Source organism: Mirounga angustirostris, unplaced genomic scaffold (assembly GCF_029215605.1).
Source record: "Mirounga angustirostris isolate CCGP_5_RB_7025 unplaced genomic scaffold, mMirAng1.0.hap1 SCAF_8, whole genome shotgun sequence".
NCBI lineage: Eukaryota > Metazoa > Chordata > Mammalia > Carnivora > Phocidae > Mirounga > Mirounga angustirostris.
Window position 1 is genome coordinate 88,261,639 of NW_026991716.1, and position 11,313 is coordinate 88,272,951.

The window sequence follows — 11,313 nt, forward strand, 5'->3', positions numbered from 1 at the left end:
CCTTGGGAGACCCTGGAAAACAGGCAGTGTGTTTATTCCAAAATGATTTATATCCTTTTGATAGATTTGGGCTCATATAGAGCTTACATGCAGGTAATAAGAACATAGAATCCATATTAGGGTAGATTTTTTGCTGGGCAAAATGCCAAGTTATTTTTTTAATTATTCAACTGGCATATCTGTAGTCACCTAGAAGATAAGGTACATCTCTACAACCCTGATTGAATTCTAGCTCCTATGAGACAAGTACATTATCCTCATACTATTTTTGCTAAATTACCACTCAAAAATTCCAGCAATAATACCAGTACTATACTACTCTTTTTAGGATATATGCTGTTTTTATTTTAGGAAAAAAAAAAAAAAAAGAAGAAGAAGAAAGAAAAAAGAGAGAGAGAGAACAAAAGGGAAAGATTTAAACCAGCTTACTATTCATATGGGATATATAAACACTGGTAAGAATAAAGTTGATCGACTATTTTGATCAACCTTAGATCAGAATATGAAACGTTGAGTGAGATAGAAGCATCTACTGTAAATACAGCAAAAAACTAGGAAAATATGTGTACCCAAAGCCAAAGTAATGATAAAATCCATGGGAGATAGGCTGATGGATTTCACTGGACAATTATACATGGGAAAAAGAAAGGAATTGAAAGAAGAATGGAGATATTTAAAATAAACCATATTTTCCCCAAAACTATTAGCAGTGAGAAAAGAAAAGTATACCATTAGCAATGGGATTGGGTACATTCCTTCTTTACCTTCTTCCCTTTCCTCTCTCACCTCTTCCCTCCCCCCCCCCTTTCCCTTCCTCCTCTACTTCCTCCTCCTCCTTCTCCTTTGCTGGTTCTTCCCCTCCTCCTCCTCCTTCTTCTTCCTCTTCTTTTTCTTTCAAATTCTTGTGCATTTATCAAGGCTAGTGGCTCAGGGAACGGAGGGATTAAACATACAGATAGAACAAATCCCAGCAGTGCTAAGAGGGACAGATATTTTTTGCTGCTTTCTGGACAGCAAATTTCTGCTCTAGTTTTGTTTTTATGAAAGAAAAGGATTAGAAAATAATCAACAAAGATGTAAAAATGGGCACTGCTGCTGGCCTCATATATAGATAATGCTGTGGTTCCAGAAAACTGATTTATGGTTGTTATAGTATTTTAAGGAGAGATCAATAACATATCATTGTAACCCATTCCAGCATCATACTGATTTTAAATATGTATGACAATTGATTTTCTGCAACTCTTATGACAGTATGTGCTGCTGTCTTTACTGTCAACATTGACACAGGTCCACACAAGTTAATATTCCCATATTAGCAAAATTATTTTATGGGAACAGGCACCTTTTAGGTGAATAAAGAATAATGTAAAAAATATGGGACATGAATTAAGGAAATAGGACAGAAGATATTTATCAAGATATGAAAAAACAAATTCATACTTTACCTGCCCCTCAAAAAATTACATTATTTTTTAAGTTACATTTTTTAAAGTTTGGGAACTAAAGTTTCAAGAATCTGGGTTTTAAATAGGATATTTAAAAATGTTGCTTGAGGGGTGCCAGGGTGGCTCAGTCAGTTACAGGTCTGACTCTTGGTTTTAACTCAGGTCATGATCTTAGGGTCCTCAGATCAAGCGCCACATTGGGCACTGCGCTCAGCACAGAGATTGAGATTCCTTCCCTCTCTGCTCCTGCCCCCATCTCTCTTTCTCTCTGTCTCTCAAATAAACAATAAATAAATAAATAAATAAATAAATAAATAAATAAATAAAATCTTTTAAAAAATAAATAAATAAAAATGTTATTTGTAGTCGTGCTGTATACTTAAATATCAGCATTTTCCCAGTGAAATTTTAACCTCTTTGGCTTTAGCATATCCATATGAAGTTGGAAAATGACCAGTTTTTATTCCTTTTCATCTCTGTATTTTAAATTATATCATTCAGATATTATATACTATGCCTATTTTCTTCACTCTTGGTTTAGGCTCTCTCATAACTCTGCCATAATAAGACAGTACTAGAATTTAGGTCTTCTCCTCCTGTTCAGAATGGACTGCTCTCTCACACAGACACACGAATAAGTAAAATGATTGAATGAAGTCCAGGTTGGTTTTTCATTTCATCTTCTCTGTGCTTTAGCCATAAAATACAGTTCATTTAAAGGCCTCTCTGTTGTTTCACTTCATTTATTTGGCATAATAGCAATAAATGTTCTAGTTCGTGTGTTTCACAATAGTGAAACAGCTCCCAGCTTTACAATAAAACCGGAGGGGTTTATTATATAAGAGTAGCTTATTGTGCTGCTGGAACATGCACTAAAGTCGTCATTGTTTAATATATTAGTGTTTGATAATCGCACACTACCATTACCTACCAGCTGGAAATATTTTATAAGCTCACAATAGAGACTTTAAGTGGTACAATATATATATTTGTGCCTTGATTTCATATCATAGCTCTCAGTAATTTTCCCAGAGGTGTTAGCACTTAATTAACTTATGGTTGAGTATATTTATGAAAAATGTTATAGAATAATAATAATAAATCATTCTTTGTGATTATATGGCATAATATGAATAAAACACCTAGCGGTGCCTGGCATATATTTACAATCCACCTTTCTCACCTTTTTTGTGTTTTATAATGTTCAAGCTTTCTGTGTTTTCAAGGGCAACAAAAGCTGAAATAAACAAATGGGATTACATCAAACTAAAACGATTTGCACAAAAAAGGAAACTATCAACAAAATGGAAAAGCAGCCTATTGAATGAGAGAAGTTATTTGCAAACAAGGAGTTAATACCTAAAATACATAAACTATTTACACAACTTGCTATTGAAAAACAACCTGATCACACAATGGACAAAGGACTTGAATAGACATTTTTCCAAAGAGGGCATACCCATGGCCAAAGGCACATGAAAGATGCTCAACATCACTAATCATCAGGGAAATGCATATCAAAACCACCATGAAATATCACCTCATAGCTGTCAAATTGGCCATTATCAGAATGACAAAAAATAACAAGTGTTGGTGAGGATGTGGAGAAAAGGAAATTCTTGTACACTATTGGTGGAAATGTAAATAAATGGTGCAGCCACTATAGAAAATAGTGTGGAGTTTCCTCAGAAATATAAAAATAGAAGTACTATACAATCCAGCAATTCCACTTCTGTGCATTTATCCAAAGAAAATGAAAACACCAATCCAGAGAAATATATGCACACCTATGTTCAAGATATGGAAGCAACCTATGCCCATCTATAGTTGAATGGATAAAGAAGATGTGGTACGTATTTTTACAATAGAATATTACTCAACCATTAAAAGAATGAAATCTTGGGATGCCTGGGAGGTTCAGTCGGTTAAGTGTCGACTCTTGGTTTTGGCTCAGGAGATGATCTCAGAGTCGTGGAATCAAGCCCTGAATCAGGCTTCCTGCTCGGGTGGAGTCTGGGATTCTCTGCCTCTCCCTCTGCTCCTCCCCCAGCTCATGCACACTCTTTCTCCCTCTCAAATAAATAAATAAATAAATATCTTTTAATGAATGAAATCTTGCCATTTATGACATGGATGGACCTAGAGAGTATTATGCTAAGTGAAATAAGTCAGAAAGAGAAAGATAAATACCGTATGATTTCACTGATATGTGGAATTTTAAAAACAAAACAAATGAACACATAAGACAATACAGACACAGACTCATAGATACAAAAAACAAAACTGTTGTTTACCAGGTGGGGGAAGGGCTCGGGGTCAGGCGAAATAGGTAAAGGGGATTAAGAGGTACAAACTTCCAGTTGTAAAATAAATAAGTCATGGGTATATAATGTACAGCATAGGAAATATAGTCAATAATATTGTAATAACTTTGTATTATGACAGATGATAACTAAACTTATTGTGGGATCATTTCATAATGCATAAAAATGTTAATTTTTTTTTAAAGATTTTTATTTATTTGAGAGAGAGAATGAGATAGAGAGCATGAGAGGGGGGAGGGTCAGAGGGAGAAGCAGACTCCCCGCCAAGCAGGGAGCCTGATGTGGGACTCGATCCTGGGACTCCAGGGTCATGACCTGAGCCAAAGGCAGTCGCTTAACCAACTGAGCCACCCAGGCGCCCCTAAAATGTTAATTTTTTAATATCAGGTATATGTACCTGATATTAATAGGATATTCTATGTCAATTATACTTCAATAATAAAAAATACGTGTTTCATTTTTACTTATAATAATCAGTCAAATTAATGGATCAGTTGGTTTATGCCCCAATTTATGATATAGTTAAAATATTTATTATAGAAAAAAAGTATTTTAAAATGATGAATACTACAAATAAAAGGTAGTATTTTCTAGTGACTTGTATCATGATATATTTGCTTTATTATTTCTGCATCTTACTATTTTTTTTTTATTTTTGACCACTTAATACCCACCTGTAGTTGAGATGCATCCCAGACTTCAATAAGCTTTTTTAGAATTGAGATATAATTGACATATAACATTATATTATTTTCAGGTGTACAACATAATGAAATGATATTTGTATATATTTCAAAATGATCACTACAATTAGTCTTTTTGACATCCATCAATACACATAGCTACATTTTTTTTCTGGCGATGAGAACTTTCAAGATCTCTCTTGGCAACTTTCAAATACACAACACAGTACTATTGTTTTAAAAGATTATTTATTTATTTATTTATTTGATACACAGAGAGAGTGAGAGAGAGAGAGCACAAGCAGGGGTAGCTACAGGCAGAGGGAGAGGGAGAAGCAGGCTCTCCGCCGAGCAAGGAGGCCAATCTGGGGCTCCATCCCAGGACCCTGTGATCATGACCTGAGCTGATGGCAGACGCTTAACCTACTGAGCTACACCGGTGCCCCACAATACAGTACTATTAACTATAGTCACCATACTATACGTTACAATCCCAGAATTTATTTAGTTTATAACTGGAAGTTTGTACTTTTGACCCCCTTCACTTATTCCACCCACCTCCACCTCTACCTCTGGAAACCATCAATTTGTTCTCTGTATCTATGAGTTCAATGATAACTTTTAAATTAGATAATGAGCATTTTAAAATGTCTTATCAATAGCTTAACTTTTAATTACCCTTGCTACATTTCCCTACATTGGTTATAGTAACTAATTTACTGGTCTATGACAAATATACTGGATGAGCTGGTACCTTCATTGATTATGGCCTTATGTAATTCCTGCTAACCTGAACCCATGCCCTGATTCTCTTCCTGCCATCCTTGTGGCTCTCAGCCTGTATAAGCTTTTGGATGCTGGAGCTTTCTACTTGAGTTCAGGTTCTGTAAGTGATTGCTGACTCACTGTGAGATCTTGCCATTTGCAACGACGTGGATGGAACTGGAGGGTATTATGCTGAGTGAAATAAGTCAATCAGAGAAAGACATGTATCATATGACCTCACTGATATGAGGAATTCTTAATCTCAGGAAACAAACTGAGGGTTGCTGGAGTGGGGGGTGGGGTGGGAGGGATGGGGTGACTGGGTGATAGATACTGGGGAGGCTATGAGCTCTGGTAAGCGCTGTGAATTGTGCAAGACTGTTGAATCTCAGATCTGTACCTCTGAAACAAATAATGCAATATATGTTAAGAAAAAAAAAAGAAGAAGAAGAAGATAGCAGGAGGGGAAGAATGAAGGGGGGGAAATCAGAGGAGTAGACGAACCATGAGAGACGATGGACTCTGAAAAACAAACTGAGGGTTCTAGAGGGGAGGGGGGGGAGGATGCGTTAGCCTGGTGATGGGTATTAAAGAGGGCACGTTCTGCATGGAGCACTGGGTGTTATGCACAAACAATGAATCATGGAACACTACATCTAAAACTAATGATGTAATGTATGGGGATTAACATAACAATAAAAAATTTTAAAAAAAAACTTATACAATTCCTCACTTTTACTACCCAAACACTGTTATGGACATAATTACAAAGATTAAAATTGTTCAAGGAATTTCATCATTATTCTTCCTGCTATCTAATCTTTTTTAACCATTTTCTAGAATTTTTTAAATTATCTTTTGTATTCTTATAAGTATAAATGATCAATCATCATAGAGACTTTCTCAACTTAGTTCATTCCATAAAAAACAAAGATAAAGATATGGTATCTGATGTTTATGGAAGAGGTTACCTTACCTTACTGCAATTTTGATAAGTAATGGTCTCTGTGTAATGCATTAAATTTAAATTCAGCAGTTATTAAATAAATCTTTAAACATATATTTCACACTGTTTTCTTACCAAAAAATCAGGTCACTTGAATAATGTATCTCTTAAGAAATAAGGGTCAAAATTAGGAAAATTGTGAGTAGGAAAATAGCTGCTGGAAAAACATTTTGGAAATGGGAAAAAAAAGGCAATCCACATAATACAGTGGCAAAACATTTTACAAAACTTACTTGAGAGAATTTAAAAGTCATAAGATTTCACCTTCTGACTCTCTAGCTAGAGGAAAAGAGTTCAGAAAACAGAAACCAGTGATATTTTTATTATTGGCTGTACTAGGGAAGGTGTTAAAGAAATAAAAATAAGTCAAGGAAAGAATTGGTAGGTTTGAAAGAAGAAATGAAATGGGATAGAAAAATGCAGAAATTGCAAGCTTTTCAAAGCTGAAAAAGCCAGTTGATTTGAGACCCCTAAGCTCCCCCAAAATTACTGAGAAAGTCTTTGAGAGACAAACACCCAGTAAAATTTTAAACAAATAAAGTTGAATCAGAGCTAATATCAGACCAAAAGTGTGACATCTGTTAGATCTTTTTAACTGAAAAAAGTATTTCAAGGCAAAGTCCTGATTAAACCTCTCCCACAGAATCCCAGGGCTTTAAGGTAGTCCTGTTTAAACAGAAAGAATAAAACTTCAGCAAGAAAATAGAAGGAGAACCACAACATTCATATTCGAGGACTAAGGCGTGAAAACAACTGTAAGGGTGGTTCCTGGCAAATGGAGTTGCTAGGCGTCAAAGAGACATAAATTCCACAGTATTTGTGTGAGAGTTGTACTTCCAAGAGAAAACAGGCTAGTGGTTGTGGCTGTGACTTTGAGACTTGGAACTTTGGAACGCAGATCTCCTTTAGGCTGAAGTAATCTTAAAAATATCAGGCTAGGGTGCCTGGGTGGCTGAGTCAGTTAAGTGGCTGCCTTTGGCTCAGGTCATGATCCCAGAGTCCTGGGATTGGACCCCCACATCGCATCAGGCTCCCTGCTCAACAGGGAGTCTGCTTCTCCCTCTCCCTCTGCCTGTCGCTCCCCCTGCTTGTACTCTCTCTCTCTCTCTCTGTGTCAAATAAATAAATAAATAATCTTAAAAAAGTATATATGCAGGCCATTCAAAGCGTGTATTTCCCAGTGCCTATTTCATCCTGAGTTTTAGAAAGGTAATGGAAAAAGGAGTTCTCCCAGAAGAACCACAGAGAAAAACGAACAAAATAGTGCAGAAAGTGGAAGCTGGATGGAATCAAGGATCGCTCTTCTGCCACAGGGTTGCAAACTTCACTGTATTTTCCCAGTAGGAGGATTTCAGAACTGTCCTATTTCCCACAAATGAGAGTGTTGTGGTTATTCTGTCCTTGTCTGCTACCTTTGTATGAGTGTGTAGGAATTGGGAGCAGACTGTTCATAGGTTTCTGTACAAAGAAGACTCATATCCATACATGATGTACAAATTATCACAACATAAAAATCTCTTCTTACTACAGTTGAAATCTTTATCACTTGAGAGTACCCTTTTTTGCTTAGAACTCAATAGTACATAATTTCATACACTGAAAAGTCTTTCTACATACTAAGTCCTATGCTCCTTCCTTCCTTCTCAATCTTACCAAAACTTTTGCTACAAATATTTTTGCATCCAAAACAGTAAATATGGAATACTATGTATTATTATTTAAAAGAGAGGAAAAAATTAAAGGTACATAAAAAGATGCTCAACATCATTAATCATCAGGCAAATATATAACTTTTTTTTTCTTTTTTTTTTTTTAATTTTTATTTATTTGAGACAGAGAGAATGAGAGACAGAGAGCATGAGAGGGAGGAGGGTCAGAGGGAGAAGCAGACCCCCCCGCCGAGCAGGGAGCCTTATGCAGGACTCGATCCCAGGACTCCAGGATCATGACCTGAGCCGAAGGCAGTCGCTTAACCAACTGAGCCACCCAGGCGCCCCTTTTTTTGTCTTTTTAAAGTAGGCTCCATGCCCAGCGTGGAGCCCACATGGGGCTGAACTCATGACCCTGAGATCAAGGCCTGAGCTGAGATCAAGAGTTGGACACTTAACCAATTGAGCCACCCAGGTGCCCCTATATCATATTTTCTTTATCCATTCATCATTTGATGGTCATTTAGATTGTTTCCATGTCTTGGCTATTGTAAATAGTGCTGCAGTGAACATAAGGATGCAGATATCTTTTTGAGATAGTGATATTATTTCTTTCAGATAAATACCCAGAAGTGGAATTGCTGGGTCACGTGGTAGTTATACTTTCAATTTTTTGAGGAACCTTCACACTTCTCTCCATAGTGACGGTACCAATTTTCATTCCTACCAATAGTGCACAAGATTTCCCTTTTCTCTACATCCTTGCTAACACCTGTTATCCCTTCTCTTTTTGATGATAACCATTCTAACAGGTGTGAGATGAAATCTCACTGTGGTTTTATTTTGCATTTCCCTGATGATTAGTGATGATATGTGTCAATTATATCTCAATAAAGCTGGAAAAAATTAAACCAAATCACAAGAGTGAGTTGGTAAATCCATGATTCTAATTAAAACATTTAACATGCCTCTATTGTTATATATTAACAGAAAAATCATGAAATATAGGGAATTTAAGTGACGTGTTAACATGTTTGCTCATAAATGTGTATTTATTAAATTGATCTTATATTCCTGATTACATTTACATTGACAATTTTCCAAAACAGTCATATCTTAGGTCAATGAACACTTTCCATTTTTTGAAGTTTAGAAATAATTATCATAATTATCATGGACCCCCAAAAAATGAAAATAAATAATAAATATATCAATTAAATTGCAAAGAGTGTTAAACACAGGAAGTAAAATTTTGAAAATAACAAAATGAATGATGGGTAGAAAAATATATTATAATGGAAATTAAACACTATTAAAACTAAATAACAAAAAATGCCTAATAACCAAACTCAAGAATATCAGAAATATTTAGAGGCAAATGTGTAAATTTGATTTAAAAATGTATGTTGAAAAATAAATGACAAATCAAGTCATTAGTAAAACAATAGAATTAACAAACATAATCACTGATTTTGTTTGTTTAATATCCATAGATTAGGCAAACCTGGGTATATATAATTAGAAACAAACAAAAAATAGAGTTATAATGAATACTTTGTAACTATTATAATCTGTTGTGTACTCCAGCTATAACACATTGAAGTTATTTTTTGTGGAAAGTATAAGCTGCATTCTACATCTACGTCATTTTTATTCTTGAACATGGACTCCAGTTTTCCCATTACTATTTGTTGAGAGTGTCCTTTGCCAAAGATCAAGTAACTAAATTTGTGCCACTCAATTTGGGGGTTATTTATTTGATTCTATTGATCTGTATGTCTATTTTTTCACCAATTCCAACTTGTATTGATAGACTATTGCTTTATAAGTATTGAAAGCAGGTAGTGTTAGTACTCTTAGTTCTTCTTCAATATTGTGTTGGTCATTCTCAATCTTTTGTGTTTTCATATAAATTCATATAAATTTAAATACATAAATATAAATTTTGAATCCAAAATAGCAGGGGTATTGATTTAGGATACTCCTCCCCCCTTCAAAACTACATTCCTTTTGTTAGAAGCTTGCTGACTTCTCCATCTATGAAGAATTATGAAGATATGTCCTTTATTTCCTCTTCCCATGTGATATAGTTCCATCTCCTTTATATTTTGCTTTTATTCTGGAACAACTATTTGTTTCTATTAAAGCCCAGGTATAGGGATATAAGTCTCAATATAGACTTTATGGGCCTCCTACACTCACCTTGAAAGTGAAGAAGAAAGTGAATAGTCATTAGGTTCTAACTCATGCCCCCTTCACTGAAGGTCAGAATAAGAAATTATGACTTTTGAAATGAAAGGGAACTTAAAGAAACATATGACTTAGAGTTAAGAGAAATGTTTTCTTGCAAATTGGTTTAATCAGAACAGGCTACCCATGTTTCTTTGAATATTCCAATACAGAACAAATTATAGTTATGCTTGTCATGTGCATGAGCTAAACTAAGAAAATATAGTATAAAAAACAGCAAGTTGAAAACACTAAAAATAGGAATGTATAAAAAAATGTTTTAAAACATCAAGTCCTGTGAAGATGTTTTTGCTTCTAACATTGTATGTATGTTGATTTGTTGCCATGGAGGATACAGTTTTAAGATGCAATAGCGAAGTAAAGTTAAAATGGATTAATTTTATCAATCTGAATTTTGATACAATTAAATGGCCAAACTAAAGAGCTGTCACTTATCCTGGACAGGTAACATTAATTATCTCCTTGAAAACATTTGTAATTCAAGACAACACACTTGCTTCCTAATAAGCATCACAAGTTTGGTTAAGGAAAAAAGAAATCTTAAGTACTGGAATCTCAAATTTATAGATGCTAAACATTTCAGCTGCAACTATTTAATATTTAAGCAATGTAGTCACTCTTTAATAAAAAATCTTGCTAGTTATAATTATCAAAAATCAGATTTATTATCTTCATGCTATTTATAAATTAATTTACCCCAAAATTCTCTTGAAGCTGCTTGTTCTCCTATATCTTCTTACTGTGTTGTCTTTTTATTGCTTATTTTTATTTCTATTTCCTAGTAGTTGTAATAAAAGTCTTTAATGAAACAATTTTCTAAAATTTCATGTTGATATTTCCAGTGAATATCAGTTGTAGCAGTTTAGAGGAAAATAGTAATAATTCAATATTGCATTTATTAAAACATTTGACATTTTGCACATATAAACTTCATTAACATCAAATCAAATATTTTAATTCAGATCATTTCCATAGTATCCTTAGATTACCACCCACTATTTGGAAAATATATTTTAGATTTCTGCCATTTGTGATCTATTCTCCTCTCCAAAGCAAAAATTGAAGTTCAGTCTTAGCCAATTTATTTTATGCAGGCATATTTGAAAATGCTACAATGAAATTGGAAGCAAATATCACACTGGAATGTTTACAGGCTCAACATGTGAAATATCCTTGGAAAATCATTCA